The sequence below is a fragment of the Adiantum capillus-veneris genome, chromosome 3, assembly GCF_014529385.1.
Source record: "Adiantum capillus-veneris isolate H3 chromosome 3, ASM1452938v2, whole genome shotgun sequence".
NCBI lineage: Eukaryota > Viridiplantae > Streptophyta > Polypodiopsida > Polypodiales > Pteridaceae > Adiantum > Adiantum capillus-veneris.
The window spans coordinates 140,606,697-140,631,664 of record NC_140933.1 but is presented as its reverse complement, the minus strand read 5'-3'; the positions used below and the strand labels follow the sequence as shown (position 1 = coordinate 140,631,664).

The 24,968-nt window shown below is 41.7% G+C and overlaps 1 pseudogene; it reads right to left on the bottom strand.

Moving 5' to 3' along the window:
* The window catches only part of LOC147461814 (uncharacterized), a 135,706-nt pseudogene extending 111,031 nt beyond the window's left edge, over positions 1-24,675 (bottom strand).
* Positions 24,676-24,968: the final 293 nt, after the last annotated feature.

The window sequence follows — 24,968 nt, the reverse complement described above, 5'->3', positions numbered from 1 at the left end:
GGCATTTAACTCGAGCCCCTCATTGAGGAGTTATGGAGAGGAATTCCTATTGGCGATGTCTCACTTGCAAGGGGGGAGGGGAGGCCCAAGTGAGGGGAATCCTTACGTGGACTAATCTCAATTACTTTGGGCTTGGAGAGATTTCTGGTAACCCCGATTCCTCTATCTCTCTTTCCCTCTTTCCCTCTCTCCATTTATCTCACTTTAGTTCACTCTTATCTCTAACCATATGACATGTATGCAGGGTTGTCCACATCGGGGCACAGTGCATGTTCTACTTGCAAGCCATCGTTGGTGATGGAGAGGCCCGATTCTTTACGCAAGGTAATCTATCCAAACAACCATCGTTTCTTACCCCAAGGGAATAACAAGCACAAGGCTCCAATAAATGGGACGACTCCTCTAAAGCTCACAATGGAAGATTGGCCAACCATTTGGGAGGAACACCACAACAACAATTCGGCTCCGTGTCCTCCACCCAAAGGTATGTCAAGGTATTCAATATTTTGAAATCCTCCATATTGGAAGGACTTAAAAATACAACACCTCTTGGATCCCATGCACATATACAAGAATGTAGCCCAAACACTATGGGACCACATTATTGGCAAGGACTCTTTGGGTGTGAGGGAGGATTTGAGTCTTTTAAAACGTCTCCCCGTCTCTGCTACTCCACGGCGTGCCCCAAATGGAAATATTGTGCTTCATAAAGCACCATGGATGCTAGCAAAAGAATAATTAGACAAGGTGAAGGGTAGCATGCCTCTATTCGCACACCAACAGAATACATGAGGTCGTAAAAGGGAGATTTCACAAAAGTGAAGAATGGTGGAAGCGTTTAATTGTATGGGTTGAAGTCCCATGATTGACACAAGATGCTTCAGGTAATCTTCATACTCCCTATTCTATCTATAGTTTGTGTGTATGACTATCACTCACTTTCCCTTTCCTTGATTTACACTGTAGTTCATTCTGCTGGTGAGTATGTGTATATGTCGGGACAAGAAAGTCAAGGATGCTATTTTCAAACTAGGAGAGCTAGTAAGGTGCACCACAAGACTCCACTCAACTACACCACACAATAATTTCAACTAGCACTTAGTGTATCCTTGTGTGTTTTCTTGCAGATTTGTGAACTCCAAGGAAATTAATGTTATGTATGACTTTGTGGGTTTCAGATGTGTGGCAACATTCTAGCTTTGTGAGGCCACCTGACACCCTGGCCTTCTCTCGTTGGACCGTCGAGTAGCAAGATGAATCTATCGCAGATAGATCGCTTCTACACTAGTGATCACTTTTGTGACTTGGGAGGGACTTTTGGCATTGTGGCTGGGACTTCCTCACTACAAGAGGTACTTAATAGAAACGACACTCGTACTGTAACGCTCAAATGTGAAAAATCATGGTGTCGCTATAGGCGTCACTAAGCTAAATTAACTTAGCGACGCTCATAGCGACACCTATAGTGACGCCGTCAGGGCTACAAAAAGTAACCGAGAGCATTCAAAAACTTAGATCTCATATCTGAGTTTTCAGCGCGCACTCAAGCAAGCACGGTAACGCGCGTTCTCCCTCTCTCTCTCTTTCTTCTCCACACACACACACACACACACACACACACACACAAAGGAGGAGAGGAAGGAGAGCCAGGTATGATCCTTCCCTCTCCTCACTCTCATGTTCCCTTCCCCTCTTTCTCTCTCCTTCTCTCTCTCTCTCTCTCTCACACACACACACACACACACACACACACACACACACACACACACACACACACACACACACACATGTATAAACAAATAATGCACACACACATTGAGAGAGGAAAAGAGAGAGAGAGAGCATGCATAAACCAAAAATGCACACACACATGCGTAAACAAAGAATGCACACACACATTCAGAGAGGAAAAGAGAGAGAGAGAGAGATAGAGAGAGAGAGAGAAAGTGAAAGTGAAAGATATAAAACAAAGAGAGATAGAGAGAGAGAGAGAGAGAGAGAGAGAGAAAGAGAGAGAAGAAGAAGAAGAGAGTCTTAACATCGTAGGAAACTATCCCAAGAGACCTTAAATATCTAGTTGACAGGAGTTGAACTCAAGACCTATTATTCATGAGGGAAATGGCATAACCAATCTATCACACTTCGGTGATAGAAAAGTTATACCATTTTTCTCCTTTTTTTATTGGCTTGCACACACACCCACACACACACCCGAGAAGAAGAGAGTTTAATTTAACGGCGTAGGAAACTAATTAAAGAGACCTAAAGATATAACCTATTAGCAGTTGAACTCAAAACCTGTTATTCAAGAGGGAAATGGCATAACCAATCTACCACACTTGGGTGATAGAAAGGTTATACCATTTTTCTCTTTTTATTGGCACACACACCCACACACACACACACACACACACACACACACACACAAGAAGAAGAGAGTTTTAACGTCATAGGAAACTATCCCAAAAGACGTTAAAGATTAGGTTAGACGTAGACTTACGTTAAATTAGATTTAGGTTTATTTGAGGTAAACTAGATTAAATTTAGGTTTGTTTTTAATTAGATTTACGTTTAATTAGATTAAGGTTTATTTAAATTAAATTCAGATTTATGTTATATTAGATTAGATTTACATTTATTTATGTTTTATTTACGTTAGATATAGATTTACGTTATATTAGATTAGATTTAGGTTTATTTACATTATTTACCTGCTATTGAAGAGGGAAATGGCATAACCAATCTACCACACTTGGGTGTAGAAAGGTTATACCACTTTCCTCTTTTTATCGTTTAAGATAAGGCTAAATTTATATTTGCGTAGATTAGATTTAGGTTTATTTAAGTTAGATTAGATTATATTAAGGTTTATTTTGAGTACACCAAAGGATTATATTGCCTACGCGTTTGAGAGTGTTCGAGAGAGAGAGAGGGGAAATGACACTTGAAGGCTGATGCCCTTTGAAATGATGTACATAGTGCACACAATCTCTTCTTTCTCCCTCTCTCTCTAAATTGTGTGTGGGGAAGATGAAATCATTCACAATGCATGGTGTCCTTTTCACATCTACATAGCTAGTAGCCCCATTGATATGTCTTTTACCCTTCAATTGAGCGAATCACCACATGTTTAATTAGGTTAGATTTAAGATAAGATTTTGGATTGAGTTTTTATATTACACTCTAACTTCGAGATTATGGTAAAAAAATTAGAGTTAGACGAATGGTGAAAAAATCTACTGTGAAAAGATGTTAAGGTGCTGTGAAATGCTACAGCTATAGAAGAGGCAAAGGGATCATGTAGACGTGGGTGTGTGATTTCTTGTACTCACAAGTATAGGCATTGACCAATAAAGACGCGATTATAACTCGGTGATTCTGATCTTTGTGCACCTCTAGACCGAGGTTTGTGGGGATTGGACATGACTAGAGAATGTGAGGTAGTTTACAGTGTGAACAAAGAGAGAGAGAGAGAGAGAGAGAGAGAGAGAGAGAGAGAGAGAGAGAGAGAGAGAGATGAAAGATGAAGAATGCCAATAGAAGATTAAATTTGTTGTTCAGGCTATAAGATTTTTTCCCTCATTATGAGTAGTGACGAGGATGTGGGGCCGTCAACGAGGATCTTATGTCCTTGTAATCAATGCAATCATGTTGTGCGACGGACAACACGCGTTTCTTTGCGCCACGTTTGCGAATTTGGCGAGTTAGATCCATCTACCAAAGATTGACTTGTTGCCAATTATAACTTGTCGAACTCTGACTCTGGCCAACAGGCAGCAATCTTGCAACCCAAAAGACGTGTTCGCAGGCACTTTGGTCAAGCAGCATATGTGAGGCCACAAGATGTAGCCTCTAAAACCTCGGGGGATGATCATGCAGACCATATTCCCAACGAGGCAATGTTTGAGCCCGAGATTGATGAAATGATCGAGACGATCATGGATTTAGAAAGGCTTATCTATGATGATATGAAAACTGAAGCCGACACGCCATTGTATAATGGAGCACGTGTGTCTAGATTGAAAGCGCTCCTGGTTCTTCTCAACATGCATGCAAAGTTTGAATGGAGTGACACTAGCATCACAACGCTTTTTAGGTGATCTATTACAATTAGTTTACTTTAATAAAACTCTAAATGTATAATGATCTGATAGATTTTTACACAATTGTACCGTATTTTTATGTTGTGTAGATTGCTCAAAGAGCACATAGTACCAGCTGAAAATGTGATGCCAGATTCCCGAGAGGAAGCAAGAAAGATTTTGCAAAACTTGGGGATGGATTACAATTTGATCCACGCTTGTCGTCATGACTGCATTCTTTTCAGAGGGGACTACATAGACATGGAGAGGTGTCCGAAATGTGACTCCGAGAGATATAGAGGAGATATCCACGGAACAAAAATTTTGCAAAAGGTTTTGTGACATTTTCTCTGCTTCCTCGCATCAATCATTTCCTCGAATGTAAGTCCATGGCCTCCCTAGCATCATGGCATGAGGAGAATAAATCTTTGGATGGTGTGCTACGGATTCCTACAGATTGTGCAGCTTGGAAACATATAGATGGAACATGGTCGGATTTGGCCAGGGAAGCTCAAAATTTGCACTTAGGCCTGGCTATGGATGGCGTAAATCCATTTGGTCAAAGATCAACATCTTACAGTGTATGGCCCGTTGTCATCGTCAACTACAACATTCCCCCGTGGTTGACTACGAAGAAGGGGCACTTTTGGCTAAGCTTGATTATGCCGGGGCAATATAAAGTGAAGAATATGGATGTGTATCTTCGTCCACTATTGGAAGAGCTACAACAATTATGGGTTGGCATAGAAGTGGTGGACATGAGCGACACACAGGTCGATGGAATGCTTTGATCAGAGGCATTCTAATGTGGACCATGCATGACTATCCCGGACTAACAGAATGCTCAGGTGATCTATTTACACTCCTCACTCAGACACTATAAATCTTTGTTTTTCTCAAGCTGACCTATTATCATGTGTATACATGCAGGGCTTCAAACAAGCGGATACAGAGCATGTGTCACATGTGGACCTAAACTGAATGCACGTAGGGCGCCCTCATTGAAGAAGTAAATCTATGAAGGTCATCAAGCATATTTTCCAGAGAATCATGTATTACGTGATGGATTTTTGGGAAGAGAGTCACCGAGGATGTCTGCACAAGCATGGTTAGAGCAGAAGGAGCTGTGTGATGATGGATTGCCCCATCACGTGTTCCTACTCCATTTGCATCTCCCTTTGTTTTGGAGCATTCAACACGCTCCGAAGCTTCGATGTCAACGAGACAATCTTCCACTCGTCTAGGTGCCGCCGCTCTAGTGGTGGCAATGGTGGTTGTTGTGGGGATGCCACCACCGATGCTTCGACACCACTTCGTGTTCGACGAGGCTCTTTACCCTCCCCTTATTTTCCCGTCCCGACACTAGCCATGGCATCTCCATCGACACTGGGTTTTGTGCGGCTAATTGTCGTTCCCCGCACGTACACACCACTAGGTACTCCTCTAGGAGTCACTCCAGTGGACACTCCTCGCTTGGAGGCTCCGACTCCAGCGGAGACACCAGACGTCCATACCCCCGTTGACATGCCGCTAGAGACCCGTGCCAGGACACCCAGGTTCACGCGTCAGCGACGAGAGGGCTTGCCTTACTCCGTCGACTTCAACGGCGGCATGATCTTGGATGATGAAGGCAAGAAGGTGATTTTGTGCATGTGCAGTCTTTCCTCTCAGGTGTTTAGACACTACATACTAAACACCTGGAGTGAAGTATCGAATGATTTAAAAGACAGAGTCATCAACATGCTTCATGACGAGTTTCCCGTTCCAACACGGGATGACCGCTTCAATGAAGACGTGATGAAGGTTCGAATGCGCAAATACTGCAAGCACAAGCGTTCCAAAGTGCAAAAAGAAATCAAGCATGGGTGGAATAGACCAAATTGACTAGCCAAAGAAGATTGGAGAATCCCGACAAGTGGAAGCAACAAAAGGAGGTAGCCAGAGCGCGAGTAGAGGCAGGGAGCTCACACCACTTGGGGAGCGGTGGGTGGGCATCATTTGAGGCCGATTTTGTAAGTGTTTTTGTATTGCTCTCTATGTTTGATAGTTTAGGGTTTATGGATTTTTATATTCTAACATAATGGATTCTTTGTATGTTTTGATAGTGGTCGTTTACAGGACGTGATCCCACACTGTACAAGCGTGATTACGTAGGCAGGAAGGGCTTAAACGCCCGTATAGACATCCTGAGTTCTCGCGAAGGCATGGTTAGTATTAGGGCTTATTCTTTTCTATTTGTTGTATTGTTTTATAAACGTCGCTATATGTTTATACTTACAAAAAGCTCTCTTATTGTTTTTTTTGCAGAATCCGACAGTTATGCCGCTTGGACGCGATGAGATCTCTGATTAGATGACGTCAGTTTAGCCATAGCTAGATAGCATTAGTTTCTTTTTGTCATAGCTTATGTATCATGAGACGACTTTTATACGTCTTTTTGAAAACCATGTATATTTTTTAAATAATGACAATGGTTTGTAACTATTACATTTGCAAAGTTTAACAATCAAGTGCTTTGCCTATGTGTACAATTGTCATTGATTTACTTTCATCAATTCACACTTGGCAGTTTTGTATCTTTATTTTGCAAACAATACGTACTATGGATGATGGAGTTAATGGTTATATTGTCTTGTGGGTGACTATTTTGGGTCTATATTTACCTTTGCACTTTTTTACAAAGGTGAATCAATTAATGAAACATTCAATATGGTTGATGGGTGGCACGGCATTCAACGCCCTGCCACCAAAAAAATTTCCTCTCGGGCATCGCTATGAACGTCGCTATATAAGGCTCTGCAGCATCACTAAAAGCATCACTATAGATGGCTCTGCAGCGTCGCTATAATCGTTGCTATAAGCGCCGCTATATAGCAATATTTATAGAGACGAATATAGCGATTGCCAAAGCGATACTGATAGCGACGTCCCCATATCGACGCTCATAGCGATTCTCTTAGCAACGCCGAGGGTTATAAAAACCCAGTGTATTTCCATCACTAAAAGCGTCACAAGAGCACACAACCTCTTGTAGTGCCTTTTCAGACCATGCACCAATTATCCTCGCTAGTGACTGATAGGCAGAGGAGGGGGAGCACGATGCTATGCTTCCAAAAGAGGGTCTTTCTAGACTCTGTGCTCAGAGAAGAGCGAGTAGAGGATCTTTGGACAAAGAGCTTAGATGCACATGACTCTTCTGTTGATAGAGTGGCCTCAGGACTTGCTCAGCTTAGTCGGCTCTTTCTTTAGGAGTCTGCGGCTCGTGTGGCTGCAGCGAGAGAGGAGGTGCAACCCCTCCGACGGGGGTGTTGCTTCCTTGCAAAGGATGCAGGAGCAGCATCTAGACAGTCCTTGGTTGAAGAAGCAATTACAGTAGGCTCTCTAGGAGGTCGTCATACAAAGGAGAGGTGCAATGAGTTGGCTTTCCATCATCAGGCATCTTAGCGCACCTACGAGCTGAGAGTGATAGGCACTTTCTTTGAGGTAGTGGGACCTCAGCATACGCATGCCAAGATCAGGCAAGTGAGGAGGCTCGATGGGTTAGTTGCTTCAAAGCAAGAGGACATGCGTGTAGTTGCTACTACCTTTTACTGTGATCTACTATCTGCAGAGCCCAAGTCAAAGCGTTAGGATACATGCAGAGAGAAAGTGTGGGCACAGATGCCTTGTCTTTTGACTAACGAGATGTGTCAGAGGCTTGAGTTTCCTCATCAGCTAGAGGAGCTGCACACGGCACTTAGTGCACTTCCCCATGGTAGCTGTCATGTGAGGATGGCTTGACCCCGAGCTTCTTCTTGGAGTACTAGGACTTTCTTATCTCAGATCTTTGTAGTGCTTTTCAATACATTTTGCACACAGGTGAGATGCCCGATAGCATGAGTGATGGCCTGATTTACCTCATTCCCAAGGAGGATGGCTGCTTGAATGAGATTCAATAGTGGTGCCCCATCACCATCCTCAACTAAACCTACAGATTCTTGCCAAGGCTCTGAGTTTGAGAATTTATCCACTTCTAGAGAGCCTTATACATGTGACTCAGACAGGTTTTGTCAAGAAGTGTAGTATCCTTGACAACATCTTTACTATTTGGGAGGCTTTTGCTCTCACAAGGCTCTAGCCAAGGATTTGGTGATTCTTCTTCTTGATTTGAGAAGGCCTATGAAAACTGGGATTTTCTAGAGGGCACTCTACGCAAGATGGGCTTCTCAGATGCTTGGATCCCAGGGGTGTCAGCTTTGTACAGACGGGCATGCAGTCATGTGCTTTTAGCACAGGAGGTAGAGGTGATCTCTTCATGCTCACATGGTTGATCAGACAGGGCTTCCCTCTTGCCCTTTCCTCTTTCTGTTCTATGATGAGGTGACGAGCAGGTTTATGGTTTCACAACACGTTGGTTTACGCGGCTTAGTGCTCCCTATTCGGGGAGATGAGCTACAAGACGCTGAGTTTGCATACAATTGTGCCTTGTACTACTTGGCTGGCTAGGAGGCCAACCTACACAGGTGTGAGAAGGCTCTTGAGAGTTTTTGTTGTGCATCTAGTGCACACATCAATTGGAGAAAAAATGTGTCTTCCTCGGTTGGTAGTCCTCCTACCCAGATTGGATGCCAGGGGAGGGTTTTAGGTGGATTCCTCTAAGGACTTCATTTCGATACTTGGGCTGTGAGATTGGCTTGGACTTGTCTCCGCAGCAGCAGATTTCTCCCCTCCTCCTATCTATCAGGAGGAAGTTGTTAAATTGGAGCTCCGCATAATGTTATTAGGCAGGCAGACTTGTAGTGGACAACCAGGTGTTGTTGGCTACTATGTGGTAGATCAATTCTTGTTGGATCTTCTTGAGTTCTTGTATTATCTTGGTCAGGAACTTTCTTTGGTCAGGGTGTGACACTCAGATATCTTAGGCCAAAGTGGCATGGCATGTCATCATTCTTCCTTGTTCTCAAGGAGGGTTGGGGATCATACACCCAGCACAGCAGAGCAAAGACCTTCTTGGGAAGCTCATCATCAGAGGACTTCTTCCAGGTGAGGAGCCTTGGAAGGAGTTCTTGCTTCAGCGGCTTTGTGCTAGGGTGCCTTAGGCTCGAGGCCCATGGCGACCCTCGACTCGATGGATTTTCACAGAGATGCGTAGAGTTGGCTTAAGTAGGAGACTAGAGGACCACTTCTCTATGAGTCTACTTTATTCTTGGGAGCAACAACGGAGAGGCCTAGAGAAACGCCAGCCTACTTGCACGGAGGAGCACCTGAGATAGCCTCTTGTTTGGAACCCCATGGTTAGCACTCAGAGAGGCCACTTGGTGGGTAGTCAGTCTCATGTTTCATGGGGTCCCATGGCAAAGGGTTCAACATGCTCTCTAGGTGACTGGTTAAAGTTTTTAGGCTTGTCAGAGGAGCTTCAGGGCATTCACCTATAGGGCATGGGAGGGTTGCAGAGCATGTGTCAAGTCATCTTAGAGGCAGAACCAGCTCAGTGGCTCACACCTCTCGAGTCAGCAGCACCCAGGTGGATAGGATCCTTCACACAACTGGAGGTTCTCATCTTAGTTTGGGCTTGCTCAGAGACTGTACCCTCCCTATTTTTTGAGGTATAGGGTGAGGGACGCTTACATCGAGTTGTAGTTGAGACTTCTCATGTGGAAGAGTGTTTTTTTCAGAGGATTTGTGTGGTGGGCATCTGTGGGAGGACTTGTGTCATAGATCCCAACCCAACAGCTCTTGAGATTGGCCACTACAGACTGTGGGCTTGGAAGAGCTGTCCATTGGCATGAGTACAATGGGATCCTGGAGAGTGGTTGTGGAGGGACCCATTTTCCTCTATAGACCATCAAGGTGTCCCTTTGTTTCAAAACATTGTTTGGGACATCACATATTGGCAGCACAAGAAGAGCCTCGTCCTGTTGCAGCACCTCATTGGCAGGATGAGGGTCTCTTAGCTGAGTTCTTGGCAGCTTTTTGGGAGAGGTTGTGGAACTCCATACAGCCAAGACAAGTCACTTTCTTCTAGTGGCTGGTTGCACACAGAGCTACAACAGTTGGAAGCTGGCTTGTACAAAGTGGTCTCTCAATCGCATGTGCAGCTTGCGACCATCTTGTGGAGACTCAACGTCACTCTCTCTGGGACTGTCCTCTAGCACAGTACATGTGGCTTCCTATCTTGCCGCTATGCAAGCTCTTTGCACTACTCGGTAGTACACTTGGGGGTCACCTGCTAGGTCCACTCTCACGGGCTCGGCACTTCAGTTTGAGCTATCTTCCACCAGCAGCATGGTCGTGATGCAGGCACTACAAGACGTACTTAATAGTAGCAACGCTTGTAGTGCAACGCTCAAACATGAAAAACAACCGCGTCGCTATAAGCATCGCTATAGGCGTCGCTATGCTACAACTAGCATAGTGACGCCTATAGGGACACCACCAGGGCTAAAAGAAATAACCGAGAGCGTTCAAAAACTCAAATCTCAAACCTAAGTTTTCGGCGCGTGCTCAAGCAAGCAAGGTAACGCTCTCCCTCTCTCTCTCACTTTCTTCTCCACACACACACAAGGAGAGGAAGGAGATCCAGGTATGCTCCTCCCTCTCCTCACTCTCATGTTCCCTTCCCCTCTTTCTCTCTCCCTCTCTCTCTCTCTCACACACACACACATTGTGTTTTTGAGATAGAGAGAGAGAGAGAGAGCACAAGCATAAACAAAAAACGCACACATACATGCATAAACAAAGAATGCACACACACATTGAGAGAGGAAAAGAGAGAGAGAGAGAGCATGCATAAAGCAAAACTGCACACACACATGCATAAACAAAGAATGCACACACACATTGAGAGAGGAAAAGAGAAAGAGAGAGAGCATGCATAAACCAAAAATGCACACACACATGCATAAACAAATAATGCACACACACATTGAGAGAGGAAAAGAGAGAGAGAGAGAGAGAGAGAGAGAGAGAGAGAGAGAGAGAGAGAGAGAGAGAGAAGAAGAAGAAGAAGAAGAAGAGAGTCTTACCATCATAGGAAACTATCCCAAGAGACCTTAAAGATCTAGTCGACAGGAGTTGAACTCAAGACCTGTTATTCATGAGGGAAATGGCATAACCAAACTATCACACTTCGGTGATAGAAAAGTTTTACCATTTTTCTCCTTTTTTTATTGGCATGCACACAAACCCACACACACACCCGAGAAGAAGAGAGTTTAATTTAACATCGTAGGAAACTAATTAAAGAGACCTAAAAATCTAGCCGACGAGGAGATGAACTCAAGACCTGTTATTCAAGAGGAAAATGGCATAACCAATTTACCACACTTGGGTGATAGAAAGGTTATACCATTTTTCTCTTTTTATTGGCACACACACACACACACACACAAGAAGAAGAGAGTTTTAACGTTGTAGGAAACTATCCCAAAAGACGTTAAATATTAGGTTAGATGTAGACTTACGTTAAATTAGATTTAGGTTTATTTAAGTTAAATTAGATTAGATTTAGGTTTATTTTTTTCTAGATTTACGTTTGATTAGATTTATGTTTATTTACGTTAGACTTAGATTTACGTTATATTAGATTAGATTTAGGTTTATTAATTTAAGTTTATTTACGTTATATTAGATTAGATTTAGGTTTATTTACGTTATTTACCTGTTATTGAAGAGGGAATTTGCATAACCAATCTACCACACTTGGGTGATAGAAAGGTTATACCCTTTTCTTCTTTTTATCGTTTAAGATAAGGTTAGATTTAGATTTTCGTGTAGGCGCAACTCAAAGAGCCGTCGACGCTTGGAAGAAATGGTGAGAAAACTTCCTGCGCTCATAGCCTCGACAGTCCATGCGGACGAGCAATTCCAGCTGCATGTTCGACTGCTCCTACCATACAATAAGCCGTCATGTTCAGCTAATGGAAGAGAAAATTGAGCCTACATAGAAATTAGTGATGCAAGATGACGATTCCAAGGGTCACAAACACAGACACACACACACACACACACACACACACCACATCCCGTCAAATCTAGAGTAAGAATTAAGTGCCTTGATCAGACATCAGCTACATTGCAAGAATGGCGTACCTGCATGCTACAAACAAAGATCTACTGTGAAAAGATATTAAGATGCTATGAAATGCTACAGCTAGAGAAGAGGCAAAGGGGTTTTTTCCACTACATGCAGTATCATGTAGACGTGGGTGTGTAGATTTCTTGTAGCCATAAATATAGGCATTGACAAATAAAGACGAGATTATAACCCGGTGGTTCTAATCTCCGTGCACCTCTAGACCAAGGTATGTGGGGATTGGACATGACTAGAGAATGTGAGGTAGTTTAAACTGTGAACAAAGAGATAGAGAGAGAGATAGAGAGAGAGAGAGAGAGAGAGAGAGAGAGAGAGAGAGATAAAAGACGAAGAATGCCAATAGAAGATTAAATTTTTTGTCCAGGTTATAAGATTTTAACCCTCATTATGAGTAGCGATGAGGATGTGGGGCCGTCCAACCGAAACACCTATCTCTCAACGAGGATCTTATGTCCTTGTAATCATTGCAAGCATACTGTGCGACGGACAAGAGGGGTTTCTTTGTAGCACGTTCGTGAATTTGGCGAGTTCAAAACATATATTAGAGATCGAGTTGTTTCAAATTATAACTCGTTGGACTCTGACATTGGCCAACAGGCAGTAATCTTGCAACCCAATAGACATGTTCGCATGCGCTTTGGTCCAGCAGCATATGTGAGGCCACAAGATGTAGCCTCTGAAAGCTCGGGGGATGATCATGCAGACCACATTCCCAACGAGGCGATGTTTGAGCCCGAGATTGATGAAATGATTGAGACGATCATGGATTCAGAAAGGCTTGTCTATGATGATATGAAAAGTGAAGCCGATACACCATTGTATAATGGAGCACGTGTGTCTAGATTGAGAGCGCTCTTGGTTCTTCTCAACATGCAGACAAAGTTTAGATGGAGTGACACTAGCGTCACAACGCTTTTCAGGTGATCTATTACAATTAGTTTACTTTAAAAAAACTCTAAATTTATAATGATCTGATAGATTTTTACACAATTGTAGTGTATTTTTATGTTGTGTAGATTGCTCAAAGAGCACATACTACCAACTGATAATGTGATGCCAGATTCGTGCAAGGAAGTAAGAAAGATTTTGCGATACTTGGGGATGGTTTACAATTCGATCCATGCTTGTCCTAATGACTGCATTCTTTTCATAGGGGAATACATAGACATGGAGAAGTTTCCGAAATGTGATTCCGAAAGATATCGAGTAGATCTCCACAGAACAAAAGCTCCGCAAAAGGTTTTGTGACATTTTCCTCTGCTTCCTCTCATCAAGCATTTCTTCGAATGTAAGTCCATAGCCGCCCTAGCATCATGGCATGAGGAGAATAAATCTTCGGATGGTGTGCTACAGATTTCTGCAGATTGTGTATCCTGGAAACATATAGATGAAACATGGTTGGATTTTGCCAAGGAAGCTCAAAATTTGCGCTTAGGCCTGGCTATGGATGGCGTAAATCCATTTGGTCAAAGATCAACATCTTACAGTGTATGGCCCGTTGTCATCGTCAACTACATTATTCCCCCGTGGTTGACTACAAAGAAGGGGCACCTATGGCTAAGCTTGATTGTGCCGAGGCGATATAAAGTGAAGACTATGGATGTGTATCTTCATCCACTATTGGAAGAGCTACAACAATTGTGGATTGGCATAGAAGTGGTGGATATGAGCCGACACACAGGTCGACCGAATGCTTTGATCACAGGCATTCTAATGTGGATCATGCATGACTATCCCAGACTAACAGGATGCTCAGGTGATCTATTTACACTCCTCACTCAGACACTATAAATCTTGGTTTTTCTCAAGCTGATCTTTTATCATGTGTATACATGCAGGGCTTCAAACAAACGGCTACAGAGCATGTGTCACATGTGGACCTAGACTGAATGCACGTAGGAAGAAAATCTACGAAGGTCATCAAGCGTATCTTCCAGAGAATCATGTGTTGCGCGACGGCTTTTTGGGAAGAGAGCCACCGAGGATGTCTGCACAAGCATGGTTAGAACAGAAGGAGATGTGTGATGACGGATTGCCCCTATGAATGAAGAGACTATCTCTATGGTACGAGTTACCATACTGGCCCCGACTCATGATCAATCACTTGCTCAATCCAATGCACATATTCAAGAATATGGGTAATCTACTATGGGACCATCTGACCGGCAAGAAAGATACTTTGGGAGCCAGAGTTGACCTTAGAAATGTGGATCGTATGGATCAATATTGGCCGCAAACAGCGTCCAATGGATCGATAAAACTCCCTAAAGCACCATGGATTTTCACAGGAGCCCAAGAATGCAAAGTAAAAGAGACCGTTCGATCTTTGCGGACCCCCACTGGCGTAATGCACTCGCTCCGAACGTGGTTTACTAAAGAAGGAAAGCTTATCGGTTTGAAGTCACACGACTGGCATAAAATGTGTCAGGTATTTTCATAGTGAAGTATATCATACTAGGAATTGTGTAACAAATTTGTGTGTGGAGTTTAATATCATTGCTGCACGTGTTTTGCAGTTTATTTTACCGGTTGCCATTGAGAGATGTTTGTCTCTTGACGTTCGTAACACAATCTACAAACTTGCAAAGTTGGTGCAATAGATCTCACAAAAGGAGATCAACGTAGAATCCATACCATTTGCCAAACTAAACGCTGTGGAGATTGTGTGGATGTTTGAGAAACATTTTCCTACTACCATGCTAACCATTCAGGTGCATCTACTTGTTCACATAGTTGATGAGGTGGAAATAGCTAGCACAGTACATTTGAGATGCATGTTATTTTAGAACGTTTCATGAAAACGCTCAAGGGATATGTGCATCAGAAGACACGTCCGGAGGGTAGCATGGCAGAAGGTTGGCTGGTATCAGAGTCCCTAGTGTACATTGGAGAGTGGCTAGACGGATTTGATAAATCTCAGGACACGCTATGGCGAACCATAGATGATGAGCGCATATCTGGAATTGTTATGTGCAATCTCGGTGTTGAGAAGAAGATGACGGAAGATCTAGAGGCTAAAATCAACCTATTTTGCATGCTTCACAATCCAGTCATGCAGAAGTGGATTTCACAATATGAGGATGCAAAGCAAGAGCGACAAAGGGCACGAATCAAGTGGAGACGGGGAAGACGACCACCAATGCACTCTTCGACGGGTCTAGAGAGCCTACCAACATTCATGAGCTTAAGATGGTTGCATAACCAATTGAAAAGCGCACAACATTTCAATGAAGAAGTGACTGAGGAAGAGTGGGAGTACTCTAGGGGTTGCGCGACCAAGGTAAGTTTGCAATGTACGACTAGTAACTTTCTAGATGTTTGAACGGCCACTTATAATCTTTGTTGGTTGTAGTATAAGTCATACACAACATCATGGTGTAAAGGTCGACATTTTAGGGTGAAATGGATCGAGAAAAAGCGTTTTACTCAAGATTGTGTGTCACGGGAACGGAATAATAGAGATCGATAGAAAAAGATAGAGGAAGAGATCTTTGTATTGATGAATCTTTGTAGAGTTTTGATATAACAGAGGAGAAAAATATATGGGCGCACTCCATTGTACGGAGCTCGAACCTCCCGACCACCCCCGAGCTTCAGTTCGCTTGCATGCAGCGTCTCACTCGCACTCGCACTCGCACTCTCACTCTCACTCTCACTCTCACTCGCACTCGCACTCGCACTCGCAGAAGAAGAGATCGGTGAATGATCCCCAAACGCATCACCCGTCGTGCTTTTATCCTTCTTTTCCTCGAAAAGCCTGCACGATTTTCGTACCAAGTATACCTGCGAGAATAATATAAGAACGTGATCGCTAAGAGATCCGTAAAGGTTAGATTTCTATCATGACACTTTGCACAGATCCTGTTTCACACATTGATTTCTGCATCGCCTACAAAATAGCCAAAAGAACATACTCGTGCAACCAATTCAACATGATAATCAAAGTAAAAAAACATAATTATATACCTTCATAATCTCAATTGTCATACTCTACCATGAAGAAACAATCCACTTCTTGGTTGATAGCAAGGAGAACTGTATGATGTTGTAGGTTTGTCTGTCCCTGTGTACATTACACTGCTGCTGCCTTCTGTTTGTTTTCATCATAACTTTTACAAACAAACTCAGAATAGAGCGATCCAGGTACTCAAAACGACGGGAATAGGTCTGGTCTACAAGGCTGCGCAGACAGAATTGCAAAAAACATCTCTATTTGGCTAAAAACGCAACTTTTAGGTCGCAACTCATAAAACCTCTATTTTTGGGTCTCCACTACTTTTACAACTTATTTTAAGCCTACCCATGCATTTTAAGCTAAAACACATAAATATAAAATATTAATATTAATAAAAATCTCAATTTTACTGTTCATAAACAGACTATCTGTTATTCATTAATCTTTATCAAATCCGTCTTTAGTGTATTATTTAAAAAAAAGAATATATGTTCTCTCTTAATATCTCAACTCATTCGTATAAGCTCTATTTAATAGACTATTCAACAATCTTTCAAATCGTGCTAAGAAAAAATATGCCCAGCTACATTCTTTTCGACTTTAAGAACTTCAAAGACTAGTCCTATTACATTGTGGAATCATGGAAAAATTTGAACAGTCTAGTTGACGATGGTCCTTGATGCAAAACTTGTGGTGGTGGAACTCACTTACTTCGGCATGCTATATGAGATTTTGAGGATCGATTATAGAGGATTTTTGGTCGACTTGTTCGACGTGCAATAGTTCAAGATAATCATGGAGGGTCGCAACGCTACTGTGTGTAGATGAGATTCTGGTTTTCTTGAGGTGGATTCAACTAAGAAATGGACTGACCTAAGAGCTATATGTTTACCCTTACAAAAAACTATCTTATTATTTTTTTTTGCAGAATTCGACAGATACGGTACTTTGACGCGATGAGACGTCTGATAGACGACGTCAGTTTAGCCATAGCTAGATAGCATTAGTTTCTTTTTGTCATAGATTATGTATCATGAGATGACATTTATATGTCTTTTTGAAAACCATGTATATTTTTTAAATAATGACAATGGTTTGTAACTATTACATTTGCAAAGATAAAAAATCAAGTGATTTTGCCTATGTGTACAATTGTCATTGATTTACTTTCATCAATTTACGCTTGTCATTTTGGTATCGTTATTTTGCAAACAATATGTACTATGGATGATGGAGTTAATGATTATATTGTCTTGTGGGTGACGATTTTGGGTCTATATTTACCTTTGCACTTTTTTTCAAAGGTAAATAGACAAATGAAACATTCAATACGGTTGTGCCACCAAAAAATTTTCATCTCGGGCGTCCCTATGACTGTCGCTAAATAAGGCTCTGCAGCATCTCTATAAGCGTCTCTATTGATGGCCCTGTAGCGTTGCTATAGTCGTTGCAAACTCCAGTCTGTTCATGTCATTCCATAAGGACTACTACTACCTGCACTGGAGCCTCCGTCACCTTCATCTAGCACAAAGAAAACATGCTCAAATTTTCCGACTTTAAAAGACGAAGCAATTTCAAATACTTTAGCATCTAGCTCGTAGCGACGTTTATAGTGACACTTATAGCGACTCCCATAGCGACGTGTTTAGCGACGTCCTCGTATCGACTCTCATAGCGACACCGGGGGTTTTAAAAACCCATTGTATTTCCGTCATTAAAAGCGTCACACGAGCACACAACCTCTTGTAGTGAGGGGGGTCGACCTACATTCCAGCCTGCTACACAATTTACTCCACTGGAGTGCTGCAGTGAGAGAGAGGAGTGCTAGGAGCTCATTAGTGGCCTGACACTCTGGTTCATTTAGCAGGCCCATTGCTTCCGCATCTTCAAGGCTCGCTGTGTACCACCAGCAGAGATTGTTCAGGATCTTTGGCTAGAGCTGGTCCATACTTTCAGAGGAAATTTCGAGAGACTCCAGGGCAGTTCTGACCGCATGCATAAGTGCATAGAGGCTTTCCTTCGACTCTAGCGTCCTGGGAATTTTTTTCACCATGGTCTAGGGTGTGCTCAGATGGCACTAACGTCCACCTGTGTGGATTTTCCCCCCTCCCATCTCTTGATCTAGCCTTATTGTACATATGTTGTTTTTTCATTGGAAGAGTCTCCCCTTCATGATTGTTGTAGCCCTCTCTCGTAGAGGAGGTTGTAGCCCTATAAGCGGTTTCATTAACTAATAGAAGGATCTTTGTCTTGGAAAAAAAACTCATATAATGTGACCACGTCACTTTTGCCTTCAGTTTGGAAAATCCAAAAAGAATTTCTTCCCTTTAGTCCAACCTGCCAAAGCTTGGCCTACAAAGGGTATGTAGCTAAGAAAAATTTACAAGAAAAAACTTTTGACAGGTGCAACATGTAAATGACAGAAGTTGGAAATTACCTTTATTGTACCGAGAATAGACTCATTCAAGCTTGCAAGCAAAGGTTTTGGATAGTTATCTGGACTGAGTAGCCATATAAAATTCACTTCAGAGATATTTCCATGGTGGTTTTTGTGGCTGATCCACTGTCACCAGTAGAAAAGTGGTAACCAGATATGCATAACAAAGTGTTTCCATAGTTAGATGACAAGGAAGCATGAAAACCTTCTCCCTTTCATCTTGAACCTTGTTTTCTTACCCGCTGAGACTCTGCATCTATGAGCATAGAAATTTATAAACACGAGCACACTTGTTTTCGTTCCAATCCCTATTTTTTGTTTTATCTGTTTGGTTTTATGTCATATGCTTGGATTACTTGTCTAGCATTTTGATGCTGACATCCTCTCCTTTTATTATCCAAATTTTAGGGGATGGTGATCGTGTTCCATCAATTAATCAGGCTTGAAGATTGAGTTTGTACATGGACATTGAATCGTGTAGTGGACTCGGACATTGAATCGTGTAGTGGACTCTGGAGGGTAAAGGATGGTATGAAATGAACTATCATCACTCTTCCTCATTTGCATCGTTGGTTTCAAACTCCTATTGGAGGCATCTCATGTGTTCTACAATGTGAATTTACAGATTCTTTCATGTAGTGCCAATTTTACATTAGTAGTTTGTGTTGTGTATGGTGCAACTATAGGTTTATAAATTGTAGTGCAATTGGTGGTTTATTTACGTTGAACATTATGGTTCATACTTAGTCCCTTCTACTGTGAACAAGAATTGTTTTCTTCTTTTGCTATTTCTATTTTGATATCATTTTTTTTTTAATTCATGGGTGTTGATGTGACAGTGGCCTCGCAACTTGACAAAAGATGCCATATCTCATTGATAGTCTATGTTTGGTTTTGAGATTTTCTTTAGTGTGGGAACTTTAGAACCTTGTTACTACCTCATAACAGAATTTTTTGTGCATTTAGTGGAGGTGGATTTATCTTTAGCTTAGAGCTTTTCTTGTGAGCTGTAGGAATTAATTTTGAGCGCGTTTTGTTAATGAATTTGGTCTTCTAATGTTCTGTTGTCCTGCTTTCTTGATAAAGGTAGCTCTAATTCTCTTCAAGATACACAAGTGAAAATTTATTTACATAGGGATAGATCATTGTATGTATAATTGGGTATAGAAGTGCAGGGTATGGTGAATAGAAAAAGCTTGAAAAAATAATTACAGGATTGCATGTGTGGTAATGGGGTAGTTTTCCTCTACCAGTCATCTGACAAAGCTGACTCACCCTTTAGTGATTTTAAATATGAACTGTTGGTCCTTATGTATATTTGTGATAGTTGTTGCTTGTTTTGTTATTTATGGTACTAGTAGTAAATCTATGTATAATTGCATTCTTGCATTTTAAAGCTAGTTAATTGGGAGCGTTGTATGTAAAGCCCGTGTATTGTTAACCAAGATGCACACAACAGGGAAAATAGTGTGCATTCTGCTGGCTTGGGCATGCTTTTTCTTATTGGTTGCACTTGACATCATGAGCTGCAAGGATGTACAATAGATGCCATGACTATTGAAGCGTTGTTGTTAGGGTCATCAACTGTTCAGTCTCTGAGGGAAGACCTAGACAAGATCTTTGACCAATCGTTTAAAGGAATGCATAATCTTTAAGTTATTTGAAAAATTTATCTTGAACTAATAGCTCTTAAGAGTTCTGTCGTAGATGTATGTGTGTGTGTGCACGCGTGCACGCATGTGTGTGTGTGTGTGTGTGCACATGCATGCACGCACACGCGTGTGTGTGTGTGTGGGATGAATTCAACCATCAGAGCATAAAATAGACAATCATCCATAGATAAAAACGTCCTGAAAATGCATATTCATCATGTGTAACTGGGGCAATGTACAATCAAGGAAGACAAAATACTCCCATTAAACCACTTGCATGCAAGATATGGTAAGTCCTCCAAATGTTACCTTCCACCATCACAGCCAACAGTAAAAAAGAGTTAGAAGTGATAGGCAGGTGTCATTAATGAAGTACACTTGTTATCAATGTCCGCTTAAGGCAAGAAATTTAAAGGGGAATTAATCCTATGATAATTGCCCATACTTGATCAAGAAGCTCCATATTGAGCTGGTTAGGGAAGTATGGTCCAATCACAAAGTCTTGCAAACTCAAGCTCTCAATATCCCACATAGCAACCTTCATATAGATCTGTAAATTTTCCATCTTTGAAAAAGTAGGCAAGAGTGGTTTACTCACGCAGAGTGGGGTGGTGGGAGTAAGAGGAAACGTGGGAGAGGTGGTAGGGTCTCCTTATTGATATAGTCATGACTCAATACCCGCCATGCACGGATGTATGCCAGGGTAGTGGTATAATGGAAGTTTGTGAAGGTGATTTGTAATACTTCCTATCTGGCAGACAAGTATCACCCTTATGATGTTTAAAGCCACTCACTTTAAGCCTTAGATTCCATAGGAAAACAAATCCAGGGTATGTGTAGGAAAAACCCTCCTCTTTACAATAGGTCAATTGTTTGTAGGAGAGTCCACTAATGGGGTACTAGGCCCCCATTAGGAACCTAGTGCCCACCCTTTGAGGCATAGGTTGACTTTTCTTAAGTCTGTACATGATTGCAGATTGTTTGTGGTTTCTACGTATTGCAAATGATTCTCCGTAATCTAGTTCTCTCAAGACATTCAGACAAAAGGCTTGTACAAAGGTTTTTATATCAGCGCAGGCTTGTTCTATAGAGTGGTTACAAAAGATGATGGGTTTGATTTGGGATAATATGACTTTGTGAGACCAGTTAGACGGATTATTGCTGCCTCTGTGGATCATAATATGACTTTGTGAGACCATAATTTTGTCTATCTTGGATTTATGCAGTTTCCCATGATGTACTTCAATCTTCATGCTAAGGAAAGTTGTGTTGATACCTTTGCCTTCAAAAAAGATGGTATTGTTGTCATCTATGGAGAGGCAAGGAGGATAAATGGGGTTGGTGATAGTAAAATACCTAGGTTGCTCATTGTTAACCCAAAGAATATCATCAAAGAACCTGAAGGGAGTTTTGAGATGGAGAAGGTGATGCCGATGAAGATTATCTTTTAGGACTCAGCTAATGTAATTGTATTCCAATGCATATAGGTAAAGGTTACACCAAATGGGAGAGCATGCAAGTCCCATGGGGATCCCAATAATCTACCTGTAGACCTTTCTATTACATTGGATGTACATCTTGTTAATTGGCAGGAGTTTAGTTCTACAACTTGTCTTTTGTCAAAGGATAACTGATGTTTGTAAGGTTGCTACGACCAGTTTTCACTTGTACAATTACTTGGAAAATTCTTAAATAAGATGAAAGGTCCATGCTGATCAAAGACATAGCTAATGAGGGAGGTCATGATGGTAATGATTCCGATGTTGCCCTCATGGGGAATGTTCTCATAGCATTTTTTGACATCAGCTAAAAATACAGAGGTTACTTTTCTTGGTAGATTTAGGATAACTTCATATAGCGAGTCTACAATCCACTAAGATTGTAGCTTGATATTGCAACATAACAGGGCTTTTTGGTTGAGTGAGTGTGCCCTGTTTTTTAGGCATGGGATACATGTTCTGAGAATACATGCTAAGAGCAAAGAAACCTCCAAAAAACAACAATTAGACCCTCATGTGATCCACCTAAAGGCATTTTTATGGGCTTTAATTATAAATAGCCATTAGGTAGGGTAAATAAGAGAGGTTTTTTAATTGATACTTGGTGAGGAAATCACCAATTGCTTGCAAAATGTCAGTTTGGGGTATATAAATGGGCAAAAAATCAGATTCCGCTAGCCTAAACGTCAGTTTGGGGCATATTAATGGGTAGAAAATTAGTTTTTGCTAGCCTCTTCTTGGCTTCTTGAGTCATGAAGGTTGGACATATGAAGACAGGGTTATTGGCAGATTTATCCAAAACGTGTAATAAAATATTTTCTTTTGAGGGCATCAATGTGTTGATCCATACGGGCAATCATTTTTGTAAAGTGTTTAGATTGCAGTGTAGTTTCACAGTATGCCCATTTATAGATTTTTGATCCTATCTTCTTGAAGATGGGGAGGTAGGGGTAAAATGCCACTCTTAATTATGTTAAAAAAACATTTCCAAAGTTCATTTATGGCAATCTGTTGGCACAAAGGTTGGGAAGGGATATGATTAAGCCCTTTCATGAAAATACTTCTCTTATTTTGATCATCAATGTACTTGAGATCAAAAAATAGTGCATGCTTTAGAATGCTCAAATAACCGGGTGTAGCATCATTGCACTGACATGGAGGTATTTCAGTAGTAGAAAAGAATTCCTTAGTGTTGCATATCTGTAGTTTAATAGGGTCCATAAAGGACCAAGCAAAACATAGTTTGTCCCATAGCTCATTAGTTGGAATATCTAGTCCATACAAAAAAAGGCCAAAAAAGGCATGGATAGACCTTACATCCATAAAGGCATTTCTGTAGCTAAGTTGCATGAAGGTACAACACTTGGATGGATGATTTGATACCAGAAAAAATCTATCAAATTTATCCTTGATAACATCCTGCAATCATTAGAAATACATCCAATTCTTAGCACTAGGGACACATCCTAGGGTGATAGCACAGCGAACATGAGAAGTAGTAGTAGGGGTAGGGGTAGTGCCATAGGTAGGCTAATAGAAGAATAACTGGCAAAGGATTCAGAGGGTGAGAATATTGGGTTCCAAGGGGGGGTAGTAGGTGGTCGAGTTAAGTATCTCGGGTTTCGACCCTTCCTTGGTCTACCTTTACCTTGGTCAACCCGTCCTTTCTTGCCATGCCTAGAGTCAGAGCTAGACTTTGTGGTAGGCAACACAGCTTTTTAAAGGAAGGCTTCCATTTCATTATTTGGAGCATCAAGAGGGGTTGGTTGGAATAAGGCAGCTTATTTGATGTATACTTTGAGCCTTTCCCTATACATATGGTGAATGAGAAATGCTTTGATTCCTTCTTGTCCTTCAGTAGACACCCATTTCAGGAATTTGAGGGTGGACTTCTTCAAAGAATCATCTAAAAAAAATGAATCATCTTTAAACATTATTAGCCATAGAGCATGAACAAACCAAAGAACGTTGTCGTCTCTGCATTGGTCTCCTTCACCATTGAGATCACAACCACATTTGATGAAGGGGTGGTGAATGTTCCGTAGCTGTGTAGTATAGCTAGGGTCCCTCCCAATTAGGGATATAACACCTTTAACTCCTAGGACACACCCAAGATTGATGGGGCATCATTGTGTCTCAACCTGCACCATGGTGAAGGGACATTCAATAAGATAGGGCTCAATGATATTTGAAGAATTCATCATGAGGATTTTCTACAGGCCAATTCTTGCTGCCTCTTTGTCCTTATCAATCAGAAGGGTAAGTAGGAATTTCTCATTGATGGGGGCAAGTAGGGCATAATTGCCAAAATCCAAACATTCTAATGAGAGCCATGTAACATCGGTTCCAACCATCTATGTGGCATGAAAGGGTCAGTATATGTTTCCATAGGTTTTGAGGCTTTTTCCAACGCTGCCCTTGTAATAGAAAATTCCTCCTTAACTCTGCTGCTTGCTCCTCCTCATCCAAATCTTCAGGTATTAGGTTGCTCATGGGGCTAGAGGGTGGTGAGAGGGTGAACATGCGGGCACCCTGCAACATGCTCTTCTTCCTTTGTCTCACCAAAGGGTCATTCCTAAGCTCCTTCCCATGCATCTCCATAAATCTTCTCATGGTAGAAGGTGATCCTTCCCACCATTCCCTCCTTTCCCTGGTATCCTCATTAGTGATTTTGGGGAAAATGGCATTTATTTCTATGACTTTATCAATAGCCAGTGCGGGATTTTCCTTGGCTAATGCATATATGTGAAGCCACGCTGGTATGTCCAGAGTAGAGAGAAGCATACTCTCAAAACCTGCACTAGCAACATGACATGCCAAATCATGCTCAATGGTAGTAGTATGGAAAATAGGGTCTCTTATACAGAGAAGAAGGCCTCGTTTGAAGGATGCAATAGTCGGTAATTTCTGAGAAAATGTATATTCATCATGTGTAACTAGGGCAACGTACAACCAAGGAAGAAAAAACACTCCCATTTAACCACTTGCGTGCAAGATATGGTAAGCCCTCCAAATGTTATCTGCCACCTATAAAGAATGAGGGTGCAAGAGAGCTACACAAGACAAGCACAAAGCACACAGAGATGGAAAGCTTCTTCTTCTTCTTTGCTTAAGAAAAGAGAGTACAAAAATGACTAAGTGCTAAAGCTCAAAAGTAGCACATATGTACATGCAGTCACTAAGTGTGAACTCGCTAGAAGCGTACTAGGCTGGCACTATAAGTGTAGTCCAACTGTAGAATCACTAGCAAAGATCCTCCGTGCCGGTCA